This window comes from Lepisma saccharinum, chromosome 14 (assembly GCF_977018435.1).
Source record: "Lepisma saccharinum chromosome 14, izLepSacc3.1, whole genome shotgun sequence".
Lineage (NCBI taxonomy): Eukaryota > Metazoa > Arthropoda > Insecta > Zygentoma > Lepismatidae > Lepisma > Lepisma saccharinum.
In genome coordinates this window covers 44,779,032-44,790,776 of record NC_139242.1, presented here as the reverse complement: position 1 = coordinate 44,790,776, position 11,745 = coordinate 44,779,032, and the positions used below count along the sequence as shown (strand labels likewise).

Sequence of the window (11,745 nt, the reverse complement as noted above, 5' to 3'; positions counted from 1 at the left end):
GTACTCTTTCACATCAAATTTCCATCACAAAAAATCGTCCCCCCCCAAAAAAAAAAGTTGCTTTGACGTAACGAGAGTCCACAAACCCACCTGTGGGCATCGCTACCTCAAAATACTTCATTTTCTTCATCTAATGGATTAAATATGGTGTACCTAAGATGTTTACATTTATTTTGGAAAAATATATAAAAATGTTGAATTTTATTTTACAATAAGGTAAAAATCCCCCCAAAAATTTCGATGGCGCAATCTGCGCAATAATACCCCCCTGTGGGCATCCCTGGTCAAATCTCTGTAACGAGAAATTCATGTACAACGTGTATTACACAAACCCAGTGATAAGAATTTTGAGTGACTTGGTTGGAAGGAACCGAGGAATGTATTTCTACTGGTCGACAAAAGCAAGGGTGTTAAAAATAGCTGTCACTAAAATAGTTTTCGAAAAGAGACTTCCGGACAGAGGGAGTGCGCATCCAGGGGCGGCGCCAGAAATTTTTCACCGGGTGGGCAGAAGCTGTATATTGATAGATTAGGGTGGGCAGTTATAAATGTAAGGCCATATATATGTATGACATATACGTATGTATGTATATAATATAATTATGTATATGTATCCCCTCCTCTCTTACACTCCCAATTTCCCTACACTTCTTTTCCCTTTACTTTTCATCTTTTCTTTTTTACTCTTTAATGCCTTCTTATATCTTTCTCAGCTTGTTACCTCTTTCTGCCTTTCACTCGTTCCATTTTTCAAATGTTTCTCTTAACTTGCACACACACACACACACATGTGTGTGTGTTTGGTGTTTTTCCTCTTTCATTTCTAATCTATTCTCGCATCTTGTTCCACTTCTTTGTCTCCGATGGACACAATTATTTCAAGGAGATTTTTGTGCGTGGGCAGCCATACGTTCTAATCACATTCTTTCATTCATGTCAATGTAGTGAAATAAATATGAATCGGTTTCATCACATTTTGTCCTTCAAGTGCAATGGTAGACAATGGTGAAGAATAAAATTACTTTCTCGTAATTTAAATGCATGTTCCTGATCATTTTATTTTCATCATATGAGTTTTTGACTGAAACTTGGGGGTTAATGATCACTTTTCGTGGCTTGCAAGGTTATTGCAACTGACAAATCTATCTGAATGAACGTTTGCAGTAACGGCGATCGGGTGCCAAAACTTGGGGACAAGGACAGTTTACTTTTTTGGTTGAAAAGTCTTAGCATTAAGAGGCCATAGCGCGGGTGCACCAAGTGGCAAAATGTTGCGAGGGGAACTTTCCCCCTTGCTCCTCCTAATCGAAGCCGCTGAATATTTGGATTAAAATTAATGTCTTATTGTGAATGTACACACACACACACACACACACACACACACACACACACACACACACACACACACACACACACACACTGCGCGGTAAAATATATTTTTCTTCATTCTGCATATGGTATCCCAAGTCTTATGAAAGACTATTTTGACAAAACATCGCCCAAAAGTAATGATCAAGTAACATTGAAAAATCTGTTAAGAATTGAAGAGATTATTTGTTAAGTTGCTATTTGTTTTCTGAAGTAAGTCTTTGTTACTCATGCGGGAGAAGTGATACATGTATGGTTAGATGAACACATGCACTGAGGTAACAAATAGTTTACATTTTGTAGAATTTGATTTTGGACACAAGCAATTCATCGAAATTGATCACCATACCCGATAATTCATCTGTTTTTCACAGATGACTTGCGTTGTAAGGCGCGACATTTTCGAAAGCTTTAACTTTAATCTTGCAGGTGAACGAATCTCTGGCACCTGGAACCATAGTAAAAAAATAATTTGTGGGGGTTGCATTTTCAGTGTCTGCGTGTATTTATTTTCACCCTTCGTCACTTTCACCTAATCACCATTGAACCTCATCGTCACCATTAGCCAAATTACTTCACATAGAACAAATCAGTAGAATCAGCAACAACTTACTCTTCCAAAAGTGGAGTTTCATTAGTTCATACCACTTCGAAAGTTGAGGTGGTAGTTTCAAGTTCACATTGTTTCATTCTTGGGTCAAGGCAGCTAACTCCGTGAACAATAACGTTGTTTTCCGAAATTCTCAAACATTTCTCTCTGGCAATACACCCGTTGAAATGAACGCATCTTCTATGGTGATAATATAACACGTTCCCTGCGAGTTACGAGCTATATACAGAGTGTTCCGTTCAAATCTCCCTAATTTCAATAAATTACTGTGAACGAAGTACGATGAATTGTGAAATAACTGTAACACCAAATGAAAGGACAGATCTTCAAGTTTTGTTTTCATGACTTGAAGTTGTCCGTTTGCTCACTACGCAGCTCCACGGTCGCATAAATAGAAATGGCGACTGTTGAACAACGCGCGCAGGCAGTGGTGTGGTATGCTGAGACAAAATCTGTGATTGCAACGCAACAAAATTTCAGACGAGTGTACGGAAGAGTGGCACCTGATGCTAAATCAATTAGGCTGCGGTTTAGTAAGTTTCTAACAACCGGCAGTGTGCTAAAACAATCTGGTGGAGCTCGGCGTCGTGTGTCAGAGGAAAAGGTGGAAGAAATTCGAGCGGGGTTTCCATACCAAATTCTTTGCGACGCGGCTTGTCATCTGACTTCAATTGTTGCACAATCTGCACTTTATACGGATACAACCGAAGCCGCTTGTGCAGAACTCCATGCATTGTTGTTGGAGGCACATTGAATTGCCTAGATGCCTGTAGGATGCATTTACTTGGGTTTCTCTAAAACCCCGCTCGAATTTCTTCCACCTTTTCCTCTGACACACGACGCCGAGCTCCACCAGATTGTTTTAGCACACTGCCGGTTGTTAGAAACTTACTAAACCGCAGCCTAATTGATTTAGCATCAGGTGCCACTCTTCCGTACACTCGTCTGAAATTTTGTTGCGTTGCAATCACAGATTTTGTCTCAGCATACCACACCACTGCCTGCGCGCGTTGTTCAACAGTCGCCATTTCTATTTATGCGACCGTGGAGCTGCGTAGTGAGCAAACGGACAACTTCAAGTCATGAAAACAAAACTTGAAGATCTGTCCTTTCATTTGGTGTTACAGTTATTTCACAATTCATCGTACTTCGTTCACAGTAATTTATTGAAATTAGGGAGACTTGAACGGTACACCCGGTATTTTATCTCCAATGGTATAACGTTGTCGCCTTATAATGAAGAGGTTCTGGCTTCTGCTGCCCCCTCCCCTGGTGGAAGCACAATGAATGCACACAGGTTCGGACTCCAATTTAAACTGTAGGTTTAGTCCCGATTAGCCTATTTGGGCATAAAAGTGGATTTAAAAACAAACAAACAAAATTTTCTAATGGATACTTCACGACACCTTTTTCTTTACTTCATCTGCATGTACAGATTCTGTTGACCTTTTCGGCTGAACCTCCGATGCTTCGAAAGTTTAAACCATTCTTATCGTCGTGATTAGTTCTCTGACGCCCTCAAAACAAAGCTTTCCTACCAACCCCTTTCTTCTTTTGATTCTATGTAAGTTAATCACAAGAAAAATAGCATGATTACGTAACTGATAGCAAAATTTATGTGTGGAACTAGGATTTCTAAATAGAATTAGCCACCTATTATCAATTCAATAATTCTGTTGCTTTTCCCAAACCCACGTAACTGTTACATCAAAATGTATACACCTCGGTATTGTAGTCATTATTGTTATTACTTTTTCTTAGTATTTATTAGTAGAACTAATACAAAGTTGTTGTTTGTATACCACGTAGATATTTGAAGATGACATGTATGTAAAAATTGCAATGAAATGAAGAAAGAGACACTTCTGGACCTAATTAAAAAGTCGAAAAAATGTATTGTGTTGCTGGTTGAAGCAATGCTAAGATGGTTTTTATATTTGTTTATTTAGAGATTATTTTATCATGCGCAGGGTGGGATTTATATATGTGAAGGCCCGGAGCTTACAACACCAAGAACCAAGACCCCTCTCCGATCCTCTCCACAGTTTCAGTTATAACGTTTCGCTAAGGCACATGGGGTGGTTAGTTGTACGTATTTCTAAATTTTTTACATCCCATCCGAAGTACCTCCTTTTTTTCTTTATGCAGTACTTTTCCAAGCAGTTTTCCCCAGAGAAGGCCCAGAGCTGTAGCCCTCAAGGTCACCCTAAATCCTGATCTCATCTTCATACCCTGCATAATTTTGCATCTCCTAAGCCTACTAGCTGCTTCTAATCATAGAAGTATTCAATTGACGACAGTTTATTTTGTTTCAAGTTCTCTAGTAATTTCTTTTGCTTTCTAATGACAAAGTTAAGACAGCTTTTTATGGGATGATGATATGTGAACTTTTCTAGTACAGATAATATTTATGAGTAAAATATACATGTAATGAACACCAGAATACACTTATTTATTCAAACATTCACATATCCCCAAGTATTATGTACTTGTTGAATTTGATTGGGTGGGCAAGCGGGTGGGCACAGGAATTGTTGGGTGGGCGCTTGCCCACCCGTGCCCACCCCTGTCGCCGTCCCTGTGCGCATCGTTGCGCTTTCAATTTCATTCAAGTTTCTCCTCCTCCTGTCTTCTCCCCCTCAGATTCTTGCGTTTTGATAGCATCGATACAATATGTTGATTGTTGAGGCTACGTTGAGCTTGGCGAAAGGAGAAAATGAACATGGGCTGTATTCTGTAGGCAATTTGCTTTTACTAGCTCGAATTTTGCAGGTTGAACTGATACTTTAGCAACAGGCATCCTATCTATCTATCTATGAACTATATTTCGGGAGGGGTCCGAACCAGTGGCGTACGCAAGGGGGGGGTTACCGGGTTTAAACCCCCCCTTGAGCTTTTGAAATATTATGGAATATGCTGTAGAAAAAAAATAAAAATGGCTAATTTATCACAGTCAAAGATCTGCGACAGTAATAATAATAATAATAATAATTTGAATTATTATTCCCATGCAGCATGAAGAAAAAAAAGCAACATTCCAAACACAATCTAAGCGGCCGCAAAGTTCAATTTTGCAATTTTTTTTTGCAAAAAGTCGCGCACTGACTCTCGCGAGAATTGTGAAAATTCCTTGCTTCGTCGCAGTGTGCCGACCTTATTGCAAACGTTCTTCTCTGTACTGATTTCGCATCCCCTTGTGAACTCTCAAGAGATGCTGAGTCTACATCCACATCATTAAATAATGTTGAAGAAGTGCTTTGTGAATCACCTAGAAGTTATAAATGTGTTGGAATGTCTATAAACTTACTTCTCAACGAAAACATAGACTCAGTGGAATTTAGCAACATGTATTCTCGCGCTTCATCATCATCCTGGGCGAGTTCCATAGGTAAAGGTAACGTAAATTCCCCCGTGCATATAGCACCGTGCCATGAAGGCACACGTAGTGGTGTGGTGGACCCCAAAGATTCTCGATCTCGAACTATTTTGCAGGTGATGTGATCAGCACCATGCTCCGCCAGCCTTCATCCCCCAGGGTTGCTCTCAGGTACCCATTGCTATGAGGCTGGGTGCGGAGACAAGGCTGGATAAATTCCAACCAATTCCGGGAATCAAACCCGGATATCCCACGAAGTTGTCAGACTAGACCAGCGCGGCTCCTTGAATGAGTTTCATATTTCGATTATTTCAATAAATTGAATATATTTGCTTGATTTTATGGATTTTCTTCACACTTAAAATGTCTGACTTATCACATACAAATAACCGTTGACTAGACAATTATTTTGTAACAAAGAAACAAAAGAAATGTAATTTTGTTCTATTTCTTTCATAAATAGCAGCTGCATTAGTAATAATTATTAGTAGTAATTAAATTAATTAATTAATTATAATAATTATTAATTTATTATTATTAATTAAATAAAGTATAATAAAACAATGGTAATGTGAATTTGTAGAAAGTTTTCGAAATAACACCCCCCTTGATGAAATCCTGCGTACGCTACTGGTCCGAACCAAGAGTCTTACATGCAGTGACATGCCCTGAATTTTCGAAAGTGGTTACGTACACTTTTTTTAAAGTAGTCAGTCCTCATTTTGCCATCTTTTCCTGCCTTTGACGTTCCTTTATTAGAAATACTGGGACAAAGGGGGGTTATGACACCACCAACGCTCCCTTGTGCACGCCACGGCTCACATGTAATAATAATAAAGGTAAAAGGTAATGTTAACCCTGTGCACACATGCCATGAAGGCACATGGGGTGATTGATGTGGAGGTAGAGCTCCACATATTCTTCATCTCGATCATAGTTGGGGTGATGTGATCAGCATCACGCCCGGCCGCTCCCAGAGATACCCATTGAACCGAGGCGTGTGGGCCCCGGACCCGCGCAGAAACAGGGAAATGACTGGAAAATTTCCTGGTTTACCTTTCGAACCGAAGCATCACGACAAGTTCCACGTGTCGCCTTGATATTCTGTTCGCGCATGGGCTGTGAATGCTTGTTTATACAGTGCGTTCATTTTGGCTCGGGGCCGAGATATCGCGTTTTCTTTATCAGTCTCTTTCTTCTCTACTTCCTCTTCTTCACATTGCTCCTATCGTCTCTCTTCTCCATGGAGTTCAAAGATCTAAAAATGCATTTTCATCGGCAACTATATTCTTAGTAATTTATAACGTCCAAGAACAGCAACAAGTTCATGAAATGAGAATTTGTTGTGGACATGACAATATATACTTAGTGTAGACCAAAATACATTACTTATTTATTCAGTTTGTTCGGTTGTAAATAGATTTTTTGGTGCCGTCCATGAAAAGGAGAAAGACAAAGATATAGGGGAAAGAAATATTCACAGAGAAAAACATAGATATGGCAAAGAGAAAGACAGTGAGAGATAGAAAGAAAGAATCAGAGAGGGGGAAGGGAGAAGGAGGGAGAGAAACAAAGACAGGGAAAGAGTAGGTCGTTTATTCGTTCGGAAGAACTCCAAACTTCGTAAGAACTGTATTACGCTTCTATCCTGGAACTTCCGGGACGTAAAGCAATCCCAATCTTACACCAGAAAGCTAAAAAAAAATTACAAAATATTTATAGTACTGTCAAAATCTTGCCTTGCACGTGCAGTACTTACCGTTCACGTATCCCCCCTTTTTCCTATGACAACGCTTGACACAACTATCGAGCACTCCTGTTCACAAACACTGACAACAATTTGAAACACACCAAAGACGTTTCAAGGTCATTGTTCTCGAAACTGTCGGGATTAATCTACAAAGTGAGCACAGGCTATTACAAGGCACGCGACAGAGATATGCGTGTGTTGTTTTCATAACACCGTTCATAGCTGCAGCTGCCTCGGGACTCCGGCTGAGAGATGAGTTCAAATTCTCACCAGCGGAGGGCGAAGTTCGCGATATTTATAAAAGCAAGGCTTCGTCTGCTCGCTGTCTGACGTGAAGTTCGTTCGTTCCTTCGATGCAGCTTTTTCGGCTTCATTCAAAACAAAACTGCGTGTTTAAGATTGTAACTACGTTTAGTTCTCGTATTTCATCAGGTCCCCTTTAAATTTCTCCTTCATTATAAGTTCATATACAGCTTGGATGCAGAGAACAAATTTGGTAGTACAGTAGGATGCATAAGTATTACCAAGCAAATTATCCATGACTATGTTTATTCTCTTTGTTTTACGCAATGGGACCTTCAAGAATTGAAACAAAACGTGAAACATGTTGCTGACACCTCTGCAACAGTATTCGTAAAACTTCATCCCTATAATAATAACACACAGGGTACAAGACAGAAATTAATTAAAGTGGTGATGGACAATTTGCCAGACAATACTTGTGCATCCCACTGTACAGGGCGATGCATAAGTATTACCAAGCAAATTCTCCACCACTAATTTCATTTACTTTTTATGTTGCATTGCACTGTACATGTTTTTAAGGAATGAAATTGTGTTGATGCTGGTACGTACAGCACTGGCGTACGCACAGGGGGACCTGAAGGGACTACAGCCCCCTCCGAGATATTGAGAAATTCGACATTTTCAAATAAAAGCAGTCAAGAACTCGGCAAAAAAAACAAGAGTGCTAAATGCGTAATGGCCTTAGAGTGACCCCTGATTGCCATTTTTGAGAGTGGAAAGCTTTCAATATACGAAATATCTTATTGTGTATGTCGCACGCAGCCATGGACTATTCTGAACGGCGATTAGGGGGGCGAGGGGGGCAGTTGCGCCCCCAAATTTTCGCCACTGTCTTTCCCACCAGTTTTGGAACCCAATCGCCGCCACAGTCTATTCACCTTTACAATTACAGCCCCTCCCGAGAAAGAAATCCTGCGTACGCCAGTGATCGTCAGCTTCATTGCTGGTGTTTTGGTTCAGGTCTTGAGCTTCGCATTACGTAAAGCAAAGTGGATGAACATGGCAAAGCACAATTTCCTTCGTGTTATTTATTTATGCATCCCGCTCTACGTCCTATGTAATGGGTTGGCTACGGAATGAATTACATTCAACTTGACGTCATCACGGAGTGCACTTTGGGAAGAAACAGCACGAAGTCGGGCAAACAGATTCGCACGTGTTAAGGAAAGCACATGGAGAAGCCTTCTTCTTACGGCGAGAAATTTGCGTTAATTTATTCGTACGCATTCCTCATATGATTATGGTAATCAGTGGCGTGCCCAGGATTTTCGAAAGAGAGGGATTTATGCATATTTTCCTTGGTAGTCAGCCGTCATTTTGTCATACTTTCCTACTTTTGACGTTCTTTTTTTAGGAATACTGGGCCAAAGGGGCAGGCTCAGCCCCCCCTGGCACTGCCGTCAGTCCCCTTGACATTAGGCAAAACTATTTTGTGTACTTTGCAGTGAAGAGTGAAAATGTAGACAACCGATATTATTTTGCTTACAACTTTGGTGAAAGATAAATTCACAGAACATGAACAGCTAATACGTTTGTTCGGAGAAGTGTAAGTAGCGGCAAGTATTTAGAAGATTCTCTGCTCTAGACTCTAGAAAGTTCTTTCACAAGGGAGCTTGTTTATCTGTACCTACCCTGTCCCTCTTGCAATCTGCGACTTTAAAGTCATCATGCAAAGTCCCTCCGCATCTGCGTCAAAGGTCAACAGCTCCCAAGTTTTCGGAACGAAAGAGAGTTTCATAGCTTCGGTCGGGGGGTGGAATGTACTGTAGGCACTATGATTGAATAGTGTGCATTTTCCCCTTGTGTGATATACATATCTGTTCCATGAAAAGTAGTATAGCGTGTACAGTAAAGGATTATTTCAGTAGCAGTTAACGCTTCATAAATCGATGTTTTAAAAGATATAGAAAAATGTAATAATAATTTATTACACACACATAATTTCTTTGTAATCTTGAATACTTTAATTTTTATTTCAATCTGTTCTATTGTATGAGATTTTATTCCTTTTGTATATTGTACTTCCTTCTTCAATTTCTTTGTAATCTTGAATTTTATTTTATTTTTATTTTAATCTGTACTTTTTGGGATAAGGTGCATGGACGTCCACAGGAGTTTTTCCAGGGAGGGGCAAGGAAGGTATTTTTTTCCAGGGCGGGAGGCAAACGAAGGCAAATTTTCCCCCAAAATAGGGTTGTTCCCTAAAAAACCATTGGTTAAATTTGAATTTATAGTGTTCATGCAAAAATTAACACATATTACTGTGGCTAAAATGAAATTATATGTGTGAAATACAAATTTTTTGGTTGACTTTCATTTTTCAGGGGGCCTCCTTGCCCCCCCTTCCGGACGCCCATGATTAGGTGGTAGATTAGCAACAGCTGAAACTCGCCCAGCAATAAAATCAATTCAATTTCCCTTCATTTAATACTCTTATACTTTTGAAAATTGGACTTGGTTTACAAAGCCACCCTGATAACTCGTGAGTTCCCCTGGAGATTAATTCTAGCTACGCCCCCCCCCCCCTTTGGGCACGCCACTGATGATAATCATACCTTGAATCACTTCGGCAAAGATCATACGCACAATGCTTATCAGGCATACTTTCAACGACGCCACTGAAAGAGGTTATTGAAATGTTTATAACAAATAATATTTATTTCCCACCTCCTCAAAGTACTACTATTAAAATACTTTACCTCTCTGAATCTCCCATTCTCTTTGCTTCCATACGCGCTCGTGCACGATCGGCAATCTTCGGTTCGCGTTACCTAATGCATTAAGTTACCTTGCGGTAACTACACGCGCACAAATTATGTTTATCGATCTGTCTTTAATGAATTAAAAGATAAGAACACAATGCAAGATCATCATCATCATCATAATAATAATAATTCCTTTATTTAGCGGGCAACGTTCAGCTGTAGGCTACACTGCCACCTAACCCATGAAAGAAAATATGTTGGATTGTTTCCTCATGAAAATATGTATGTGATCTCTCATTCCATGACAAGAAGACAAATGATGCAGCTACTGAATTACTTTAATTTTTTTCACATTTTGTTGAAAATGGCGTAATTGTGAATCACCGAGATTTAGGTGTATGTAATCCGTGTAAACACATGCAGTAACATGAAGTATTTGAGGTTTGGAAGGCACGTGCTCATAGTGTAGTGGTTATCACATCCGCCTAACACGCGGAAGGCCCCAGGTTCGATCCCTGGTGAGCACATTACTTTTTCATTTTGTACTTTTTTTTAAATAAAATAGACAAATATTCATAACGCATGCATACACAACTATGAGGTGTATACCATTCACTTTCAACTTGATGCTGATGGATTCACAATTGAAACACAGCCTCGAACATTATATCACGTGAGTATGAGAATTGTTTTCATACATGCATTATGATATGTCTCAGCATGTTTATATCTCACATTCATTCGTTTATCTTGAAATGCCATCAAGTGCGGATGTGATGCAGCGTCGAATTAATAACATTTTATCGTGGCGACTGGGGAGCTGATGACTGATTTTGTGTAGTTTGGCTGTAGCCTGTTTTTTCATATTTGATCGTACGTTCATTGAAGATTTAGAGTTGCTTTGAGATCTCTGCAAGAGGCAGAGCGGGGATATCGCTATATTTTAAACCTCGCCCTGTACAATCCGGGTGAGCACACATGGCTTATTTTTTAAAGTTTCAATGAGTTGTTTGCGCTCTTGTCCTTTTTCATAAATAGACTTCCATAATCATAATGCTTTCAGTTTCAACTTGACGCCGAAGAATTCATAATTAAAACACAACCTGGAAGATTACATCACGTGCATGAGAACTGTTTTAATACATGCATTATGATATGTGCCATGACTGATTTAGTATTATGTTTGTGTCTTACATTAACATTCATACGTTTCTCTTGAAATGGCGTCACGTGCCGATGTGATGCAGCGTCAAATTAATGGCATTCTATGTTGTGGAGTTGATGCAGGCCCGTAGCTACAATTTATCACCGGCTTTGTAAACCATGTCCATTTTTAATGAAGGTACACACAAGACCCTTCAGGGCTGTTGCGCAAAGGATTATTATTATTACATTATGTGTGTACAATTTAAAGTAGTATAGCTAATCAGCAGAGCTAGGAATTTTAGGTGCTGCACCTGAAATTTTTTTGTGTGACAACGGGTAAAAAAGTGACTCATCCCCAAAATAAGCACGTATTGAACTCTACTCATGGTGTTTCGGTTGCACCTTTTTGCACCTTTTTCACAATCTCAGAACCTTTTGCACCTTTTCGCCCATTTTGCATCTTTATCATTTTTTTGAATACAAC

The 11,745-nt window shown here is 39.6% G+C and overlaps 1 non-coding gene across 1 annotated transcript; it reads left to right on the top strand.

The window, feature by feature from the left end:
• The first annotated feature begins 10,569 nt into the window (after positions 1-10,569).
• Positions 10,570-10,642, top strand: TRNAV-AAC (transfer RNA valine (anticodon AAC)). Its single transcript has one exon. It is a non-coding gene; the product is annotated as a tRNA-Val (tRNA).
• Positions 10,643-11,745: the final 1,103 nt, after the last annotated feature.